At 41.0% G+C, this 19,340-nt stretch overlaps 1 long non-coding RNA gene and 1 pseudogene across 2 annotated transcripts in view; one reads left to right on the top strand and one right to left on the bottom strand.

Annotated features, from left to right (window-relative positions):
- LOC308385976 (polypeptide N-acetylgalactosaminyltransferase 17-like) overlaps nt 1–19,340 on the top strand; it is a 48,173-nt pseudogene that overhangs the window by 3,014 nt on the left and 25,819 nt on the right. Inside the window, exons 3-5 of the transcript XR_013974720.1 lie at nt 544–663; nt 921–1,009; nt 16,227–16,385. The product of XR_013974720.1 is annotated as a polypeptide N-acetylgalactosaminyltransferase 17-like (transcript). The remainder of the gene's footprint in view (nt 1–543; nt 664–920; nt 1,010–16,226; nt 16,386–19,340) is intronic.
- Nucleotides 13,585–15,360, bottom strand: LOC308386019. Its single transcript, XR_013969690.1, has 3 exons — nt 14,929–15,360; nt 14,752–14,828; nt 13,585–14,541 (listed from the first exon to the last, which is right to left on the bottom strand). It is a non-coding gene; the product is annotated as an uncharacterized lncRNA (long non-coding RNA).

Raw genomic sequence — 19,340 nt, 5'->3', positions numbered from 1 at the left:
TGCACAGAAACATCAGAAGACACATGAAAGTATAGATATTTCTATTTTAGAAAAAAAAAATCCATCGTATCTTGTTTTTTTCTTTACGTTTCTTTGAAGCTGTTTAATATAATCTAAGTTGTAGCTCGTTTGTGCAAGTGTCTCTCTTTTTTTCCTTTGATGCTTTTGATGATATGTTTTCCCTGTTCTACCAGACCCAGTGAAAAATGCAGGGAGCTTTCCTGTAGTTTAATATTCTTCAGGCTGCAATAGGTTTCTGCTCAACCACTCTGCTCAGAATATATGTCTTATTCAGTTTTGAGAGTGTGGTAAACCATGTTTTATCTTTGCAATCATAAATTCTTTTTACATTTTGTTTTGCTTTGAATACTACAGATATTATTTGTCATATTATCGGTAGTGTTTGTAGTTGAATAGTGTTATATTATTATTATGTGTTAGGATTTGATCAATCCATGACGTGCACAAATGCATTCACAATGGTCTTTAAAAGCAAATACATTTTTTCTCTCTAACAGCTGCTGTATTTACTTTCCTCTTCAGTCCTTCCTGTACTTGGTCAACCTCCTCTCCTCTTCCCAGTCGGTGTGGCAACTGCTGGGCCGACAGTCTTTGGCCAACAAAAGCGAATACACCCTGAGGGAGATGCCAACCTCCATACCTGTAAGTGTTTTTCTTCTTCTTCTTTTCCACACACTGCAGTTTTTTTTTGTCATCCATCTGAGGGCATGTTTGCACTTTTTATTTGGCCTCCAAACACCACCCACCCATTTGTTTTACTTCAAACGCATTCAAATAAACCCTCTCACACTGAGACTGATATACGTTCTCCACCTTACCCATTGTAAATTTCCACACAGTTTTCGTTTTGCACCCTATCCGGTGCATTCTTGTTCAAAGCCTCTCATTTTACTCCACAGGATTTGATTGACAGACTGATTGCCGTGAATTCGGATGGGAAGATTCATTCTCTCTTCCACTACGAAGAGAGTCACACATTCGGCCTAAGGTGGGATTCATTTTTTTTTTCATATTACTTAACATGGTAAATGGCCTGTATTTATATAGCGCTTTACTAGTCCCTAAGGACCCCAAAGCGCTTTACATATCCAGTCATCCACCCATTCACGCACACATTCACACACTGGTGATAGCAAGCTACATTGTAACCACAGCCACCCTGGGGCGCACTGACAGAGGCGAGGCTGCCGGACACTGGCGCCACCGGGCCCTCTGACCACCACCAGTAGGCAACGGGTGAAGTGTCTTGCCCAATGACACAACGATCGAGACTGTCCAAGCCGGGGCTCGAACCGGCAACCTTCCGATTACAAGGCGAACTCCCAACTCTTGAGCCACTATCGTACTTCCCCACTAACATCAGTGGGGAAGTACATGATATCAGATTATCACCTGGTGACTGCACACACACTTCAGCCTCTGGCAATAGGAGACTGGCATGGTTCTTTATACTTTGATTACCCAGCATTGAAAGGCTGATGAAAGGATTTCTCTGGATAAGAGAGAAATAAGCTGGTGTGTGTGTGTGTGTGTGTGTGTGTGTGTGTGTGTGTGTGTGTGTGTGTGTGTGTGTGTGTGTGTGTGTGTGTGCTTGTGTAAATACTCACATCAGCCTGTATAAAATACAGCAATGCATAAGTGTTTTGAATGAATAGAAATGTGACACATGAGAAGGTGTGTCTGTGACTGTTCCTGTATAACTTATTTTCAGACTAGTTAACAAGTTATGCTCCGGTCATTTGATGTTACCAAGATAGATGTCCTTTTGTAATATAGTTAAATTTTCTTTGTACATTTCATTTATCCACCATCATACATTAAGCCAAGAAGAGTTCATTATACTAACAAGAGGTATCAACGCTGGGCCAAAGTGCAGCACGTGGTTAAAGTTTGTAATCCAGCCGGGGTGTAAATATCACTCAGCAGCCAGTCGCAGAGATGAAGCAGGCAGCATCAACACATAAATCTACTCTACCCGGCTTAAATCAAAAGACCACCTCTGACTGAAAAGCTGTAGATTTTACTTTTTTGCACAAATTAATTCAGATTCACACTAATTCTGTTCACAGCTCCAACAAAATGAGGAAGAGGAGGGGGAGAAACACAAGTAGATTGAAGTACAATTGGATGAAAGTCGAGGAGAAGGAAGTTTAGGATGAGGAGGAAGAAAAGCAGCAGGAGCATCTTTAGGGATCCCTATGATGTCATTGAGGTTTATTTCATTAATATTGTCCTCTCACAAAGAAAGATGACTTGTTTTAGTTCACCTACCTACTTCCTGTATTAAATAGTGATGTGCAAAATGTTGTGGAAAACCACGGAGCAGGCACGTATAGTGCATCTGCAGGTAAATGAACATCAGATCTCTCAGACTAAAATCTGTATTATACTTTTAGTCTTAAGAACATATGTTGTATATTTATCACCCTTATGATAAAACCCATGTCAGCCATTGGTTTATGGACTTTGTATTTAGAAGCCTCAACATTTGCTTTATTGCTATCGCTATGTTGTTTTTTGTGAGCCTTTTAGGACCATATTAGGACGAGGGATCAGAATCTGGAGTCGTGCACACTACTGTTTCATTTAGCGTGTATCCATAAGATTTGTGCAGCAGATCCAAGTTGTGCCTTGAAAACAGGAAGGTTGTCTGCATAGAGGAGAACTTTAATAGCAGGCTTGTACAAAGTGAGGCTTTGTGCTCACATTTGCTGCAAACACTCGTTTTAATTCTGTTACCCTGTTTTGATGCAGAATTGAGTTGAAATCAGGCACCTTCTGTTTTAATGTGTTCTTGTGAATTGATTGTGTATCGCATACATTTGATTTGACTTTCTGCGAGACAACAGTCGTCCGCTGGCCAAAAAAAGTTTTCCAAATACCTCCACGTGATCAAGCCTGGATTTAGAAAACAATAGCAAAAAAAATCTGCACCTCCTGCTTCACATGCAATTTGTGTTTGTGTGTTCAGAGGCGGCGGCGAGAGGGGAGACCTCGGCTCATCCAGCTGGAGAGCCTGACCAGGAGGAGTCGAACATTAACTCTGCTCTTCCAGGGCACCCTGCAAAAATAAAAAAGAGGACAATTTTTAGATTGATGTTTTGTTTCCTTTACAATATTGTAAAGGAAACAAAACATCAATCTAAAAATATTTAAAACACAAATTACAACAACAATTTCAACCATCAACTCAAATATTTGGTTCTAATTGAACAGAAATTTCTATGAACTTGCAAGAACTGTGTAGGACATGAAACAGTGTGTGTCAGATCCTGAATTTGAAATTTCCACTGAAATCACGGGTAAGAGGCAAGTGGAACCAAGCTGACTTCTGCTAAATGGGTCAAACTGGGCAGAAAGTACACAAACACATAACATCCTTATAGAATATGATGTAACACTATAGATCAACTTACCTCAGAATATATAAAGCATATAAACAATTACAGCAATATGATGCAACAAACACAGCAGTGCTACTAATCCAAAATACTCATAGAACTTCATAGAACTGAAACAAACATTTATTTTTAGGCCTTCGTCGCGTCGCTGTGACGTAATCGGCCTTAAAATGCGGCCTTTAAGGCTGCAGACCCTGAATTGGGATACAGCCTCTGAATCGCTGCATCTTGTAGCTGTGTCGTCTTAAATTGGTCATGTGATTTTGACGCGCCGACGCGTCCGGCAACCCCAGAGGTTTAACTTAATATTTAAGTGTCTCTTGGTTTTAGACTAGTTGTTTAGTCTAATTTGATGTTTTAAACCAGAAAAGGAAGAAGAGGGCTTAGAATTACAGGTAAGAACTGCTCAGTGGTATGTGATAAACTGTAAATGTAAAGCTTACAGGTCAGTCCTCATGTTTTTAAATCAGATTTTGAGTCTGTACATGGCACATTATGCTTTTGCATGTTGTGAAATGTGCTGCAAAACAAACTGAGGTAAACTAACTGGTTTACTGTGATGGATTTAAAGTGCGTGTGACTGGTGCGCAGTGGCTGTGGTGCTCACGGTCAGAGTTCAGTCACAAAGAGGGTAACAGAGATGAATTTAAAGTTAAGGTGATGGTGCTTAGATTCATTCACAGACTGAAACCTTCACACCAACTTTATCCTGTGTCTCTTAGTTTTAGACTAGTTGTTTAGTCTATTTTGATGTTTTAAACCATATCACAGGGTTTTTACTTCACCATTTACGGGGTTTTAACAAGCAAACAAAAGACAGATCGTGATGTTTGAAAATGTTTTGGAAATATTCTTTAAAGATTAGATGTAAAATACGCAGAGGATAAATTCAATTGGTTTATTAGTTTATTACATAAGTTGAAAAAAAGTTAAACAAGTAAATAAAGAAACAACATAAAAGAAAAGTAAACAAAACAAATCGGTAAATAAAGGAAAATGGTAATAAGAAGGGAAAAAAAAAGAAAAGAGAAAACCCCAACAATCCCCTCTGAGCAAGCACTAGGCGACAGTGGGGAAGAAAAACTGCCTTTAAACGGGCAGAAACTTCCGGCAGAACCAGGCTCACGAGGGGCAGTCAACTGCCGGGACTGGTTGGGGTGAAAAAAGATGAAGGAGAGAGGGAAGAAGTGTTAGGAGAGAAGGGGAGAGGAGAGGTGAAAATTAAGATGGAACAGAGGTGGAGGGAGACGAGGTGACGTCAGCAGTAGAAAAAATAGAAAAAGTAGAAAGAGCAGGAGTGTCCCTCCTCCAGAAGAAGCGGAAACGTTTTTTCTTCTTTTCCATGAGCTTTTCCACGACCACTTTTTTCTCTAGGATGAGGGTTCTCAACTGATCGGTTGTTTCTTCAACTTCCTTCTCAAGTTTCTGGCATCTTTGCTCCATTTCTTTTAATAGATTGCACTTGTCTGTATTTTGCTGTTGTTTTTCCTTGTGCATCTTTTCTAACTGCTCATTTCTTCTTGTGATTTCTTGAAGCTTACGCTGCAGGTCTTCATTTATTTTCTCTTGTTGCTGCTTTTGTGCAAGCATTTCAGCGTTTTCGCGCTTCAAGTTGTCTGAGTCCTGGATAATACGTTTTTTTTCTTCTTCCTGTTGCTCTTTCTCTTGAAGAAGCTCTTTTTTTTTGCACTCTGTTTCATCCAGCCTGACTTTCAGCACTTCGTATTTTTTCTTTATGCCTTTGAGTTGGTCCTGCATTTGTGTGACCCCTTCCTTTTTCTGTCCGAGGATTTGTGCAGTTTGTTCCATAGCTTCATCAAGCGTTCCTTGGAGCGCCTGATTCTTTTGCTCCATGTTTTGGAGATCCCTTTGCATCTCCCCAATAGTAGCATTCGCGCGTTGAAGCTGGGCAGACGTTTCTTTTAATTCAGCACTCTTTGTCTTGTTTTCCTTCATCAGGAACAAAATCTTCTGTCGTGCTTCACCAAACTTTCCTTCCCAGGCCTCACTAATAATTTTTGTGTAAGGCTGGCGTTGCTGTTGTTTTTCCAGCTCTTGATTTCGTGCTTCCAATTGTCTGCACTTCTCCTCCAGTTGAAGCTTCTCTTCTTCAATTTGTTTAATTTTTGCATGTAGGTCGGAGTTTTCCTGTAATGTCCTTTGGACTGATGAGGCACCAATGGATCGTGTCATATCAGGCTTCCCTCTTGAAGTGAGTGGCCGGCCAGACCTCGAAGGAGAGGCAGCAAGATTGTTTATTCTTTGTTGGCATTTTCGTGGATACATTTTTAATCCTGTGCACAGTGACTCTGAAGAGGTTTACAAATACTTTCAAATATATCTCTGGTCGAACGTTTGAAGGCTGCGAACAAACTGACTAAAACTTGCTGCTCCTGACCCCTATTTATAGAAAAGGCTCAAAGGCATGTGCTTGTGACATCATCACATGTCCTTGTGACATCATCACATGTCCTTGTGACATCATCACTCTTCATGAATCAGATTGTCACATGACATTTTAGAATGCGCCCCCTGCCGCCATCACAGTAGGCCAGACAAAGGATACAGCTTCAGCTATGGTGGTACGTGTGTAGTCGGTTGCAATGTTAGATCTCACGATCGTGAAGGCAAGAAACTGGATTAATCTTTTAATCGTTTTCCATCCTGGCGGCAACGTGAGGGATCCCATGTATCCGATATCACCAAACAAAGACGCCAGGCATGGATTGCAGCGGTGAGACGAGCGGATATCGAGTTCCGTGCAATCCCCAGCTTTTTGTTGGTTTGCTCGCGGCATTTTCTCTCCGGTGAGTTCTAAAGTAATTCATATCACTATCCGATTGTTGAGTCTGACGTCACTAGCCGTGTCTGGGCCTAAACTCTGCTGCAGGTCCATATATCAAATGATCACTGTGGCATTACTGAGAGTTAAAACACTGTCTTAAGTCTTTCATCTTTAATAAAATTATCAGCGTTCTGCTCTACCAGGTGTAACAACTGAGTTAAACATCCAGGCATCCATGACAATGGAATTTATGACATATGAGTTAGAAGTTAGCAGCAAGTTAGCTCGCTAGCTTCTATCTAAATACAATATAGCATGTCCTGACTGTGGGGTTTTGGAAACAAATTAAAACGTACAGCTTTCTTATCACTTCCAACATAAATGAAGACAGAAAACTAAACAGCAGTGACAGTGGCTGCAAATTTTACCAGGGTTTTAGTCAAATGCCCCCCTGTGATTTTACCTGCACCCTGCGATTTGATTTTTAGTTATTTTAACAGCAAACTGAAGAAAAGCCTTGACTCCGTTGCTCCACTCACCACCAAAAAGATTAACGTAAAACATGCATCACCCTGGAGAAACGAAGAAGTCAAAAAACTCAAAAGAAATTGCAGGGCAGCAGAAAGGAGATGGAGGAAAAATAAAAATAATATCAACCATCAAATATTTTCCGAGCAATTTAAAATGTACAATAATACATTAAGGAAGTCAAGAAATTCATACTTCGCCAAAATAATCAGTATTAACAAAAATAATCCCAAGGTCCTCTTTTCCACCATAGATCATTTATTTAACCCTGATTTTAACAGCTCCCAAAGAACCCCCACAGACTCGCTCTGTGAGCAGTTTGCAGACCACTTCAGGGGAAAGATCAGCGCCATCAGATCTGATATTTTATCTAATCGCGATATGATTGTAAACACATCTGAGGGCTCGATTGTACCTGAGGAGACACTGGACAGCTTTGTCCTGGTTAATGCTGAGAACTTTCAGAAGGTTTTCTCCACAGTGAGACCCACCACATGTCTTTTAGATCCAATCCCCTCTTCACTCTTTAAAACACTTTATGGATTTTTTGAGGCTGAGCTTTTATACATGATGAATTGCTCTCTTCAGTTGGGTGTCTTCCCTGCTGCCTTTAAAACGGCGGTGGTGAGGCCCCTTCTGAAGAAGAGCAATTTGGATTGTAATGATTTTAATAACTACAGACCTGTATCCAACTTACCATTTTTAAGTAAAGTCTTAGAAAAACTTGTTTTTACTCAGATTACTGATTTTCTCAATGATAGACAGATCCTGGAGATATTCCAGTCTGGATTTAGGGTGAACCACAGCACAGAGACGGCTCTCCTAAAGGTTTTAAATGATCTTAGATGTAACTGGGACGCCCAAAAGCTCTCAGTCCTGGTGCTGCTGGATCTAAGCGCAGCCTTTGATACAGTAGACCACGCTATTCTTTTAAACAGACTAAAACACATGGTGGGCCTCTCTGGTGCTGTACACAACTGGTTCACTTCCTATCTCTCTGACAGATCTTTTATGGTGAGTATGGATACATGCTCCTCTAAGATCCATAAAATGACATGTGGTGTGCCTCAAGGGTCGGTTCTAGGCCCTGTACTTTTTAATTTGTATATGTTGCCTCTCGGCAGTGTCATCAGGAGGCATGGAGTGAACTTCCACAGTTACGCTGATGACACGCAGCTGTACATCTCCGTGTCTCCTGATGACACCAGACCAATGGATGCCCTTTTTAACTGTATCTTGGATATAAGATCTTGGATGGCAGAAAACTTTTTACAGCTTAACCAGGACAAAACTGAAGTTTTAATTGTCGGTCCTGAGGCTCAGAGAGAGAAACTCTTGTCTAAATTAGAGGCATTTTCACTATGTCCTTCGCTACAAGTGAAAAACCTGGGTGTTATTTTTGACTCTGAGCTTGGTTTTATCCCACATGTTAAACATGTAACCAAAATTGGATTTTATCATCTAAAAAATATAGCCAGAGTCCGCCCTATTCTCTCTCGGGCCAACACGGAGATGCTGATGCATGCTTTTATTGCCAGTCGCATTGATTACTGTAATGCCCTGCTCTCTGGTCTTCCTAAGAAGAATATTTCAACTTTACAACTCTTGCAAAACTCGGCAGCTCGTGTGCTGACGAAGACCAGAGGGCGGGCCCACATTACACCGGTTTTAGAATCGCTGCATTGGCTCCCCGTGTGTTTCAGGATCGATTTTAAAGTTCTTTTATTGGTTTTTAAATGTCTTAATGGTCTTGGGCCTTCTTATCTCTCAGATCTGCTTTTACCATACGAACCCTCGCGGACCCTGAGGTCCTCTGGTACTGGCCTTTTGATTGTCCCTAAAGTCAGGACACATACTCACGGAGAGGCAGCTTTTCAGTGGTATGGTCCTCGTCTGTGGAACAGCCTGCCGGAGGAGCTCAGGGCCGCAGAGAACGTACATGTTTTTAAGAACAGGCTCAAGACCCACCTTTTTAATTTAGCTTTTACTTAGCGTTTATTTATTTTTTATGCTTATTTATTCTATCCTGTTATTCTATTATTAATTTAGGATTTACCTAATATTTTTTGATTTTATTCTTATTCATTTTTTAATCTTCTTACTCTATTTATATTTATATTTATATTGTATCCTGTTCTTATTTATTTTATCATTTTACCCTGTATATATCGTATTGCGTCATATCTCCAGTGTTTCCTCGGAGGGCGCTCTCTGCACCGGGGCTGTTATTGACCGTGGCTGCTGGTCTCTGGGGTCCTCTCAGCCTGGTTGGGGGGCTCCTTGGCCTCCCTCCGGCTGTGTGCCCAGCCCGGAGGCTGCGGTCTGTGACCGGCTCCCGGTGCAGACGGCTCTCTGTTATAATGTTTCCTCACTTGGCTCATGCGAGCCCAGCCCAATTTTTACTCTTTAAGTGTGCGCGTGTGTGTATGTGTGTGTGTGGGTGGGGGTGGGGGGATATATGTGTATTGAGAGTGTGGGGAGTGAGTTGGAGGGTGGGGTGGGCTGCTTTTAACTATGTAAAGCACTTTGTGCTACATTTTTTCTGTATGAAAAGTGCTTTATAAATAAAGCTTGATTGATTGATTTGTAGGGTTACTGAAGTTGGGCTAGCTGGTATATAATGATGTGCTACGTGACCGCTAGTAACACAGCTATGTTAGCACAATATAAACACGCTAACTTTTTTTCCACTCGATAAAAGTTAACGTGAGTGTTCTCGGTGGTCAGGAACAAATGTAATCGCATGGCAGGATGCTGTAAAAGGACCAAACCAAAAGGCTTTTAGTGGGTTTTTTTTCAATGCGCTGCGGTCATAGATAATGAGATAAAACATGCTAATGTGTGATGCTGCAGAACCACGTCATGTCGACTGAGTAGCTTTTGATTTGGCATTATTGCAGGCAAACCAGCATATGAAATGGATGTAACAAATCCAGACTGGGCACCAACACTGCACATGGGGCACGACGACAAACCTGTGTCAGACTCGGACCGGCACGCAAGGCGTATGCAACGGAAGCGAAAAAGAGCACCCATTGCAGGTAAACACCCCCCTCTGAAAACATACTAAATTGCTCTTATGGTACACTAATCCGCACATAACTTAAAGATGAATCACACACCTGTCATTGGAATATTGGTGTACATTAACCTTAAGTCTATGCACTATTTTTTATCTTACAGGCTTGATGATCGATGAAGGTCTGACAGAAGAACAACAACCATGTCATGGAGGCAGTGGACAGCAGTTGTGTTGGACAAGTGGAGGTTGACGTACCAGCTGCAAATGTGGACAGTGGTGATGGGAGTGACAGCGTCACGGAAGCTGAAGGGCAGACGAAGGACTGTGTGTGCAGTCAACAGGGCAGAGCAGAAATAAACCGGCTGTTGGAGGAGAACAGACTGCTTCGAGCACAGTTGCAAAAGACAGAGCTGAATGAAACTTTCTTAAAGGACGATACCGAAAAAGTAAGATATTACACTGGACTATATTGTTATGCTGTCTTAATGTCCCTCTTCAACACTGTCAAAGATTTCCTGCCAATACCGAAGAAACTGACAGGTTTCCAAATGCTCTTACTCACACTAATGCGTCTGAGACTTGATCTTCCAGTCCAGCATCTTTGTCATCTATTCCATGTGTCGCACAAAACACTGTCTTCTGTCTTCACCGATACCATTGATGTTTTGTATGCCCACTTAGGAGCACTGGTGCACTGGCCTGAGAGGCACTGTCTGCAGGCGACAATGCCTCCACAGTTTACTGAAACTTTTGGAAAACGAGTAGCAATCATTGTTGACTGTTTTGAGATTCGAACAGAAAGACCATCTAATTTAAAGGCACGCGCACAAACATACTCTCATTACAAGGGTACACAGACCATAAAATACCTCATCGGGATTACACCCCATGGAGCTATTTCTTTCATTTCCAGGGGATGGGGGGTCGTGCATAGAGCAGGGCGATATGGCCAAAAATATTTATCACGATATATATTTGAAAATTTGCGATAACGATATAACCGACGATATAATTGATGCGAGACAAAATACAACTCCACAACATTACTAGCGCAAAAAGACAACCTTCCATTTATTTTCACTTAAACAAGAAGCTGGTTTTTATGTACATTAAAGCTTTATAAAAATGTAACAGTGCAAATGCAAATTCCTTGCTGAAAGTTTAACCAAAAGGCATTTCCAGTAGAAATGGGCTGACATATCCTGAGCATAACCATGTATAATATCCACTGAAGTTAAAAAGAGGTGCTTTGCAACATTAAACTGCAGTGTGCAGTACGCATTTTTCGGACCATAAGGTGCACGGGATTATAAGGCACATTAAGCGAAACAAAGCAGTCAGATAAATCAAACTTTATTAAACTCATTCTTCTTGCTTCCTCCACTTCTGTACCATTGATTCATTAATGTTGAATTCTCTGGCAGCTGCTCTATTCCCATGTTGTTGCAGTATATTAATGACTAACCTGGTATTGTGGATAGATTATCTCAGTTGTTCTCCTGACTGAAGTTTGGTCCGTTTACAGCATCCTGCCATGCGATTGCATTTGTCTCTAACCATGAAGAACCTTCACGTTAACTTTTATAAGTGGAAAAGTGTTAGTGTTCGTCCTCCAGCTTCACTGTTTATGTTATGCTAACATAGCTGTGTCGCTAGCGATCACGTAGCACATCATTATATACCAGCTAGCCCAACTTCAGTAACCCTACAAACGTCACTGCTGTTTAGTTTCCTGTCTTCATTTATGTTGGAAGTGATAGCAGAGCTGTACGTTTTAATTTGTTCAGAAATCTCTCAGTCAGAACATGCTATATCATGCTTAGGTAACTAGCGAAACTAGCGAGCTAACTTCCGCTAGCTTCCTGCTAACTTCTAACTCCATTAAATGTAATAACTTTTTGTTTTCATGGAAGTTAAACTTTATAGTTACACCTGGTAAAGCAGCAATGCTGATCGTTTTACTAAAGATGAAAGAATTTAGACAGTTTTTAACTCTCAGTGATGCTGCAGTGTTGTTTGACCTGAAGCATACGGAGTTTAGGACCCAGATTACTCCCAGATTTAAGAGCATCTTAGTCCGACAAATACGACAATAACGACGACCGCTTTCATGTTCTGCAAAAAAATGTGCTTTGTCGTGTATCTGACAGACAAACACCAAACCAGTTCCACATCACGGAAGTTGCACCATTTTTACAAACCAATTCTGGTTCATCTGTTTCACTCAACAATCGGCCATGTGCGTATGAAAACAAAGGCACTGCGCATGCGCGTTTTACTCCCATTCTATCGCGATATTTCATTTTCCTATCGTTGCCTAACATTATACCGGTATTACCGTGAATGGTATAATATGGCCCAGCCCTAGTCGTGCATCAGATAAACACATCATAGAGAGATGTGGCATTCTTCAAAAGCTGTTACCAGGGGACGTAGTATTGGCTGACAGAGGCTTTGACATCAGAGATGCTGTAGGAATGATGTGTGCGGAGGTCAAGATTCCAGCTTTCACAAAAGGCTACTGTCAACTTGATGCAAGGGACGTTGAACAAACGAGAGCAATTGCCCACCTGAGAATTCATGTTGAGCGAGTAATAGGTAGTTTGCGCAACAAGTTCAAAATGTTACACACAGTCTGATTACTCTTATCATGTGAGGCTGAAGACACAACACTTCTTGATAAGATCGTTAAGGTTTGCTGTGTTTTTGTTAATATGTGCCCCAGTGTTGTTGTCAAACCAGGGCCAAATGACACTTGCTCCTGTTGAGTATTCTTAAAGCTGTTCTTTTGGATGTACTGTACATTGTAAATAGTTGTACTTTGTGTGAAGTTGTTTTAATAAAACAAAAAAGAATAGTATATTTGTTTGTTTTTCTTTATTATAGATCTATTCACATGTACACAGCAATCACATAAAAATGAAATGCAAACTATTTACATCGCACCACACAGCTGTCATCAATCTTTAACCACAACATGAAACATTACAGGCTATTTAGAGCAGCACGTTGTTTCGAGAAGTATTTCCCAACAAGTTCAGGAAGGCACATTTTACGAAAGAAGTCTTGTGCTTTCTTTAAGCGCGGTTTCCAGAAATCCACAGCAGGGAAGACGCGAGTCACAGCAAGGTCTCTCTGTGTCCACACAACGAGGCCACAGTGGCTGGCGCCCGTAACAAAGACTCAGCGTCTCTGTTGTGTAAACACGCCAGTGATTGGGGTAATGTGGGTGACTGTGTAGTGTAGTTGGTGTAATAGTTTTCGACTCCACACAGTCACTGCTTTGCTGTGCTTCTGCAGCGTATCCAGTAATGGTGACAAATCCTCCAGCGTTGCAATAGGAAGCTGCTCTTAAGCGCAGAAAGAATTGTTTCCAGGGATTTCTATTTGTATCCAGCTTGGCGTGCAGGATCCTTTGTGTAATCTATGCTTACATATGTATTTTACACACAGACAATGTGAAAAATACAACACATTGCTATGGATTGATGCTGAAAGTGCTAATTGCACTAAAAAATTTAGCTGAAAAAAATAACACCAACTAAATAGATAAGCATGTCTGTTAACAAAAACCCCCAAACGCTTTACCCAACTGGGGTTTTTCAACTACCTCACTGACAGAATGAGCCCAGGTATTGCCAGTGCCACTGATGGAAATGAGCCACAGCAGCTCTTCAGCACCTACAAATGAGACCTGCCCACACCAACAAGCAAGAAGGGAGACCAGGTGGCGAGCATCGCCACACTTTCCAATCCAATAAACTACCATTGCAGTTAGTAGTAAGTGGTTGATTAGTGCAGCAACAACAAAAACACACTGAATGTCATTTTAAAATACACAAAATGTTTTATTTTACATTCTATCGAAGTTCCTGCTGGAAAGTGCTGTACTGTACAAGATGCTTCCCTCACCGCAAACTCAGGTTTACTGCTGGATAAATTTTATTTCCACATTAGTCAACTCAACAACCAAGACAGAGCACAATAGAGACAATAAGGGGGTGGCTGTAGCTCAGGCGGTAGAGCAGGTCATCTGCTGATCGGAAGATTGGTGGTTCGATTCCTGGCTTCCCCCAGTCTGCATGCCAAATATCCTTGGGCAAGATATTAACCCCAAATTGCTCTCCGATGCATCCATCGGAGTATGAATGTGTGTGAATGTTACTTAGAAAGCACCTAGAACAATGTGCTTGTGCGAATGGGTGTGAATGGGTGAATGCACAAGTTGTGTAAAGCGCTTTGAGTGCTCAGAAGAGTAGAAAAGCGCTATATAAGAACCAGTCCATTTACCAATATGTGCACTGGTCTAATGATGTTTATGGCTCCCAAAGTATCGAGTATTGAGGTCTATTGCACTGTTGACTATTTACAAAAGTATTGCACAAAAGGTATTGCACAGTGAGGTGAAGAGGCACTACAGCTTAGTTGTTCCCCCCTCCTTTGTCCTCCTGTTTCCCCTCCCTCTCCCCTCCAGAGAGGAGTTAAACAGTCTGATGGCGTGTGGGACAAAGGAGTTTTTAAGTCTGTTAGTTCTTGTCTTGGGGAGAAGCAGCCTGTCACTGAACAGACTCTTCTGGTTGTTAATGGCCGTGTGCAGAGGATGCCTGGCATTGTCCATAATGTCCATCAGTTTCTTTAGTGTCCTTTTCTCTGCCACTGTCACCAGGGTGTCCAGCTTCATGCCGACCACAGAGCTAGCCTTCCTGATCAGTTTTTCCAGCCTGGATGAGTCCTTCTTTGCTGTGCTGCTCCCCCAGCACACCACAGCATAGCACTTTAAGAATCTAAAAGATAACAAAATCTGATAGGTAAAAATAACATTTTGAACCAACTAGGTGGTTCCCAAAAATCTGGCGTGCTGTGAGTCCTTAAAAAAATTGAGGAAACCGGAAAAGTAGCAGGACTAAATAACTCTGTACAGCAGATGAACTGTATCTGGAAATCATGTCCTTAAGATGTAGAAAAATATAAAGAAAAGCAAAGACTTGAAGTACCTGAGAGATGCACTGGCCCTTTAATGGATCCATCTGCTGTTTGCTGAAGCCTCATCAGAAACGGTCTCAGTGGAAGGCTGTCAAGAAGCCATTTTTAGTGAAGAGAAACAGGGAGAAAAGGCTGAGGTATGGTAAATTACACGAGAACTGGACTATATCAGTGGCAACAGGTCTTACAGCATTATGAATTCATATTTGACATTTTTGGTTCAAATAATTGTTGATATGACTCCAACAGAGGGTGTTTACATCCATCTGTAAAACACGATGAAGGCTCTGCCAGTGGTGTTGGGAATCTTGAGAAAGCTGATGGAAATATGAACCAGATATTAAGATTTTCATTAATCATGCAGTCCCAGCTGAAAAGCATCTAGTTGGAAAAGGCATATTTTTATTCATTACGACAATGATCCCAAACACACGGTGAATGCAGTAAACGTATACCTAGATCAGTCATGGATTGGCCTCCCCAGAGCCCAGACCTCAACATTTATTAAAGCAGTGTGTTCCGGAAAGAGAGAGTCCAGGCTATGTTCGATAGTAAAGGTGGCCATACCAAATATTGACTTTCAAGTACATTTTTGCCTTATGTACTGTATTTCCATTTATGTTTGCACGTTTAAGTGAATTGCTCTGCCTATTTCCCATTTTCCCAGCAGAATATAATGAAATGAGGATGCCTCAAGACTTTTGCAATATTGTATCAGAAGGAGAAAAAAGGTGACAAATGTCCCAGTTCTTCGTGGTTAATCTTGTTAATGTTGCCTTCTGTTTTCTAATGGTTTCCTGCCAAAAACCCTAAAAAAGTGTTCTCCAACCTCGTGAATTGAAAACACTGGATTTGTTATAGAATAACTTCTAATTAGCTATTATTTCACAGAGGAAATAAGATAATCGATAAAAGAAAAAAAGACGTGAAAAGGAGACAATAAAAGAAGCCCCTTCCTTTCCCACATGTGCTAAACTTAGAGCCAAAGCCTCACCCTGCCGCTTTCCGCTTCATTAGAGCTGTTTAAACAAAACAAGTTTAAAATAGGGTTTCTATCTGAAACAGCACATGCAGTTAAAAGGCCAATGTGGAAAATAAATCCTTGTGATTATAGTTGAACAGGAAGCAGCACTTGCTCTGCCTTTCAGCCCCATTGAACAAGACGTCAGCAGCTCTATGGAGGTAGTTTAGTCTTTTTTACAAATTCAAAATTAAATATGCGAGCACTCAAAAATTAAGGTTCACTGAGAAATGTCCTCATTTTTTAAAAAGAAAGGCATATTCCTTGTTATTTAATACAACATTCAATTGATCAGAAATGTTAGAAATCATGGTAAATGGGCTCATCAATACAAAATCATGATTGTCTTTTTAATTGTATAACTTTGTAGACTACTTTTCCCAAACCATCACTCTAGTGCTCCACTGGCACCTCGTATTACTTAATGCAAGTAGTTTACAGGTGTTGTGTCGTGTCTTTCTACAGATGTAGAAAGGTCAGCTACTCAAGAGACCTTCCCCAAATCTCCCTCATCTTCATCTTCGTCAACGAGGCTCTGTCGGTGATCCTGCGCTCAGTCCACTCAGCTGTCAATCACACACTTGCTCAAGGAGGTCATCCTGGTGGACGACAACAGCGATGACGGTCAGTATAGATTAAATATTTTCTTCAGCTAATACCAAATAAGAAGAGTGGCTTTTTCGCCCTCTGATTAGAAGATGGTTTATAGTGAGTGAAACACAGAATTTCCATCTAAAATCCACTGAGTCATCAGCAGGATTTCTACTGAAAGCAACAAAATACACATCAAATTGTCATTCAGCATCCCAGAAATAATTATCTTATACAATAAGTGTCATGTAACCTGAATATAATTATATAATTAAGTTTTATATTATTATAAAACTGAAACTAGTGAATAACCTTTGCACTGTCCTCTTCCTGCTGTGACAAAACAAATTTCCCACGTGTGGGACTAATAAAGGTTATCTTATCTTATCTTATCTTATCTTATCTTAAAAAGGTGGCGCGGTCGTTGATGCTCAGGAAGCAGTAGACCCCCGTTGGTGTTGTTTAGAGTGAGTTGGAGCTTAAAACAGCACCGCAGGGAGCTGAGTGAGAACTTTTATGTCATCTCTCTATTTGCATGTGTGCTTCTGTATTTCTTTATTTATCAACTGTGTTGTTGTGGTGATGAATTTGTATGTTTTTTATGTTTGTTTTCAGCTTTTGATAGTGTAGCAGTGACAATAGTTGGCATACATTAGTGGTTATTTAGGATAGGATGAGCTAATAAGCCATCATGTCTTTGTATTTTGCTAGGAAAATGGGAAATAGATGCAGCAGTTTACTGAAACTTGCAAACATAAGATGCCAGATGCATCTCTCAGGTTGTGTGTCAGTTTTGTGTTATTTCTTAAGGACACAACTTTCAAATTCTGTTCGTCTGCTGTAGATGTTTTTATTTAAGCTGCCAGTTCTTTTGTCCTCTACTTGTTTAGTTTCTTGACATATGTCAAGTTTTTGGCTAATAGCTCTTTGGTAATCACCTTGCTGGTGTGTTATCGTTGTCATTTTTTGTGCAGGAAACAAATTGTGTATTTGTGACAAGCTGCTGGTAATGTGCCAGTAACGAATTTGTCCCTTGAGTTAGGTGCCTTTATTATGTGTGAATGATTCATAGGAACAAACAAATAAAGGACTGCACTGAAAATTATGATAAAATGATGTCCAAAGAAAAATTTGAAGGAGCTTCAGAAAGCCTGAAGAACGTGAAATAAATTACAGAATTAAAAGACAGTTCGGTTCCTTGGAAGCAAAATGTAAAGACAAAATGTTCACACATGGCTCTATGCAACTAAATAAGAGCTTTAGGATTGTCTGAAAGTATTTGTTTGGGTTTTTGCTCGTAATTATCTGCTCCACTCTATGTTCACCTGTTCCTTATTACCCGGCTGCTCTAAAGTGATTTCTGCCAATCTTTGTCAGCTCATCTGTGAGCTTGTTTCACTCATGCGCTCTGCAACAGTCCCTCATGTTATTCTCTGCTTCACAGGTTTTTTACTCATTTTCCACCCCTTGGGCTTTGTTCTCCCAATATCAGCTTTATTTAAATAAGCTTTCTTTATGGTGGTTTTGCTGATTTTCTGTATTCATTTGGAAAAGCTTACAAACCTAACACAAATAATTGGGGTATAACCCTCAATCTCATTGGGCCTGTTTGAGTGCACATATGTCAATGAACTTAAAAAGGGCTAGTATGTGCACTTTGCTAAAGAAATGCTTTGATTATATATATATATACAGTGAGTATATTTTCATAGGTACAGTGGGGCAAAAAAGTATTTAGTCAACCACCGATTGTGCAAGTTCCCCCACCTAAAATGATGACAGAGGTCAGTAATTTGCACCAGAGGTACACTTCAACTGTGAGAGACAGAATGTGAAAAAAAAATCCATGAATTCACATGGTTGGATTTGTAAAGAATTTATTCGTAAATCAGGGTGGAAAATAAGTATTTGCTTGGTGTGCAAAAATCAACTGTGGGAGCAATCATCAGAAAATGGAAGACATACAAGACCACTGATAATCTCCCTCGATCTGGGGCTCCACGCAAGATCTCATCCCGTGGGGTCAAAATGATCATGAGAACGGTGAGCAAAGATCCCAGAACCACACGGGGGGACCTGGTGAATGACCTGCAGAGAGCTGGGACCAAAGTAACAAAGGTCACCATCAGTAACACACTACAACGGCAGGGAATCAAATCCCGCAGTGCCAGACGTGTTCCGCTGCTGAAGCCAGTGCATGTCCAGGCCCGTCTGAAGTTTGCCAGAGAGCACATGGATGATACAGCAGAGGATTGGGAGAATGTCATGTGGTCAGATGAAACCAAAGTAGAACTTTTTGGTATAAACTCAACTCGTTGTGTTTGGAGGAAGAAGAATACTGAGTTGCATCCCAAGAACACCATACCTACTGTGAAGCATGGGGGTGGAAACATCATGCTATGGGGCTGTTTTTCTGCCAAGGGGACAGGACGACTGATCCGTGTTAAGGACAGAATGAATGGGGCCATGTATCGTGAGATTTTGAGCCAAAACCTCCTTCCATCAGTGAGAACTTTGAAGATGAAACGAGGCTGGGTCTTCCAACATGACAATGATCCAAAACACACCACCCGGGCAACAAAGGAGTGGCTCCGTAAGAAGCATTTGAAAGTCCTGGAGTGGCCTAGCCAGTCTCCAGACCTCAACCCCATAGAAAATCTGTGGCGGGAGTTGAAAGTCCGTGTTGCTCGGCGACAGCCCCAAAACATCACTGCTCTCGAGAAGATCTGCATGGAGGAATGGGCCAAAATACCAGCTACTGTGTGTGCAAACCTGGTAAAGACCTATAGTAAACGTTTGACCTCTGTTATTGCCAACAAAGGTTATGTTACAAAGTATTGAGTTGTATTTTTGTTATTGACCAAATACTTATTATGTAGTGTGAAGCGCTTTGGGGTCCTTAGGGACTAGAAAAGCGCTATACAAATGCAGGCCATTTACCATTTAGTGCTTAGTGGGTTGCCCTTTGTGTTCTTATCATGTTGTTTC

Source organism: Rhamphochromis sp. 'chilingali', assembly GCF_963969265.1.
Source record: "Rhamphochromis sp. 'chilingali' genome assembly, chromosome: 18".
Taxonomy (NCBI): Eukaryota; Metazoa; Chordata; class Actinopteri; order Cichliformes; family Cichlidae; genus Rhamphochromis; species Rhamphochromis sp. 'chilingali'.
The sequence above is the reverse complement of the archived record's forward strand: the minus strand, read 5'-3'. Positions and strand labels throughout refer to the sequence as shown.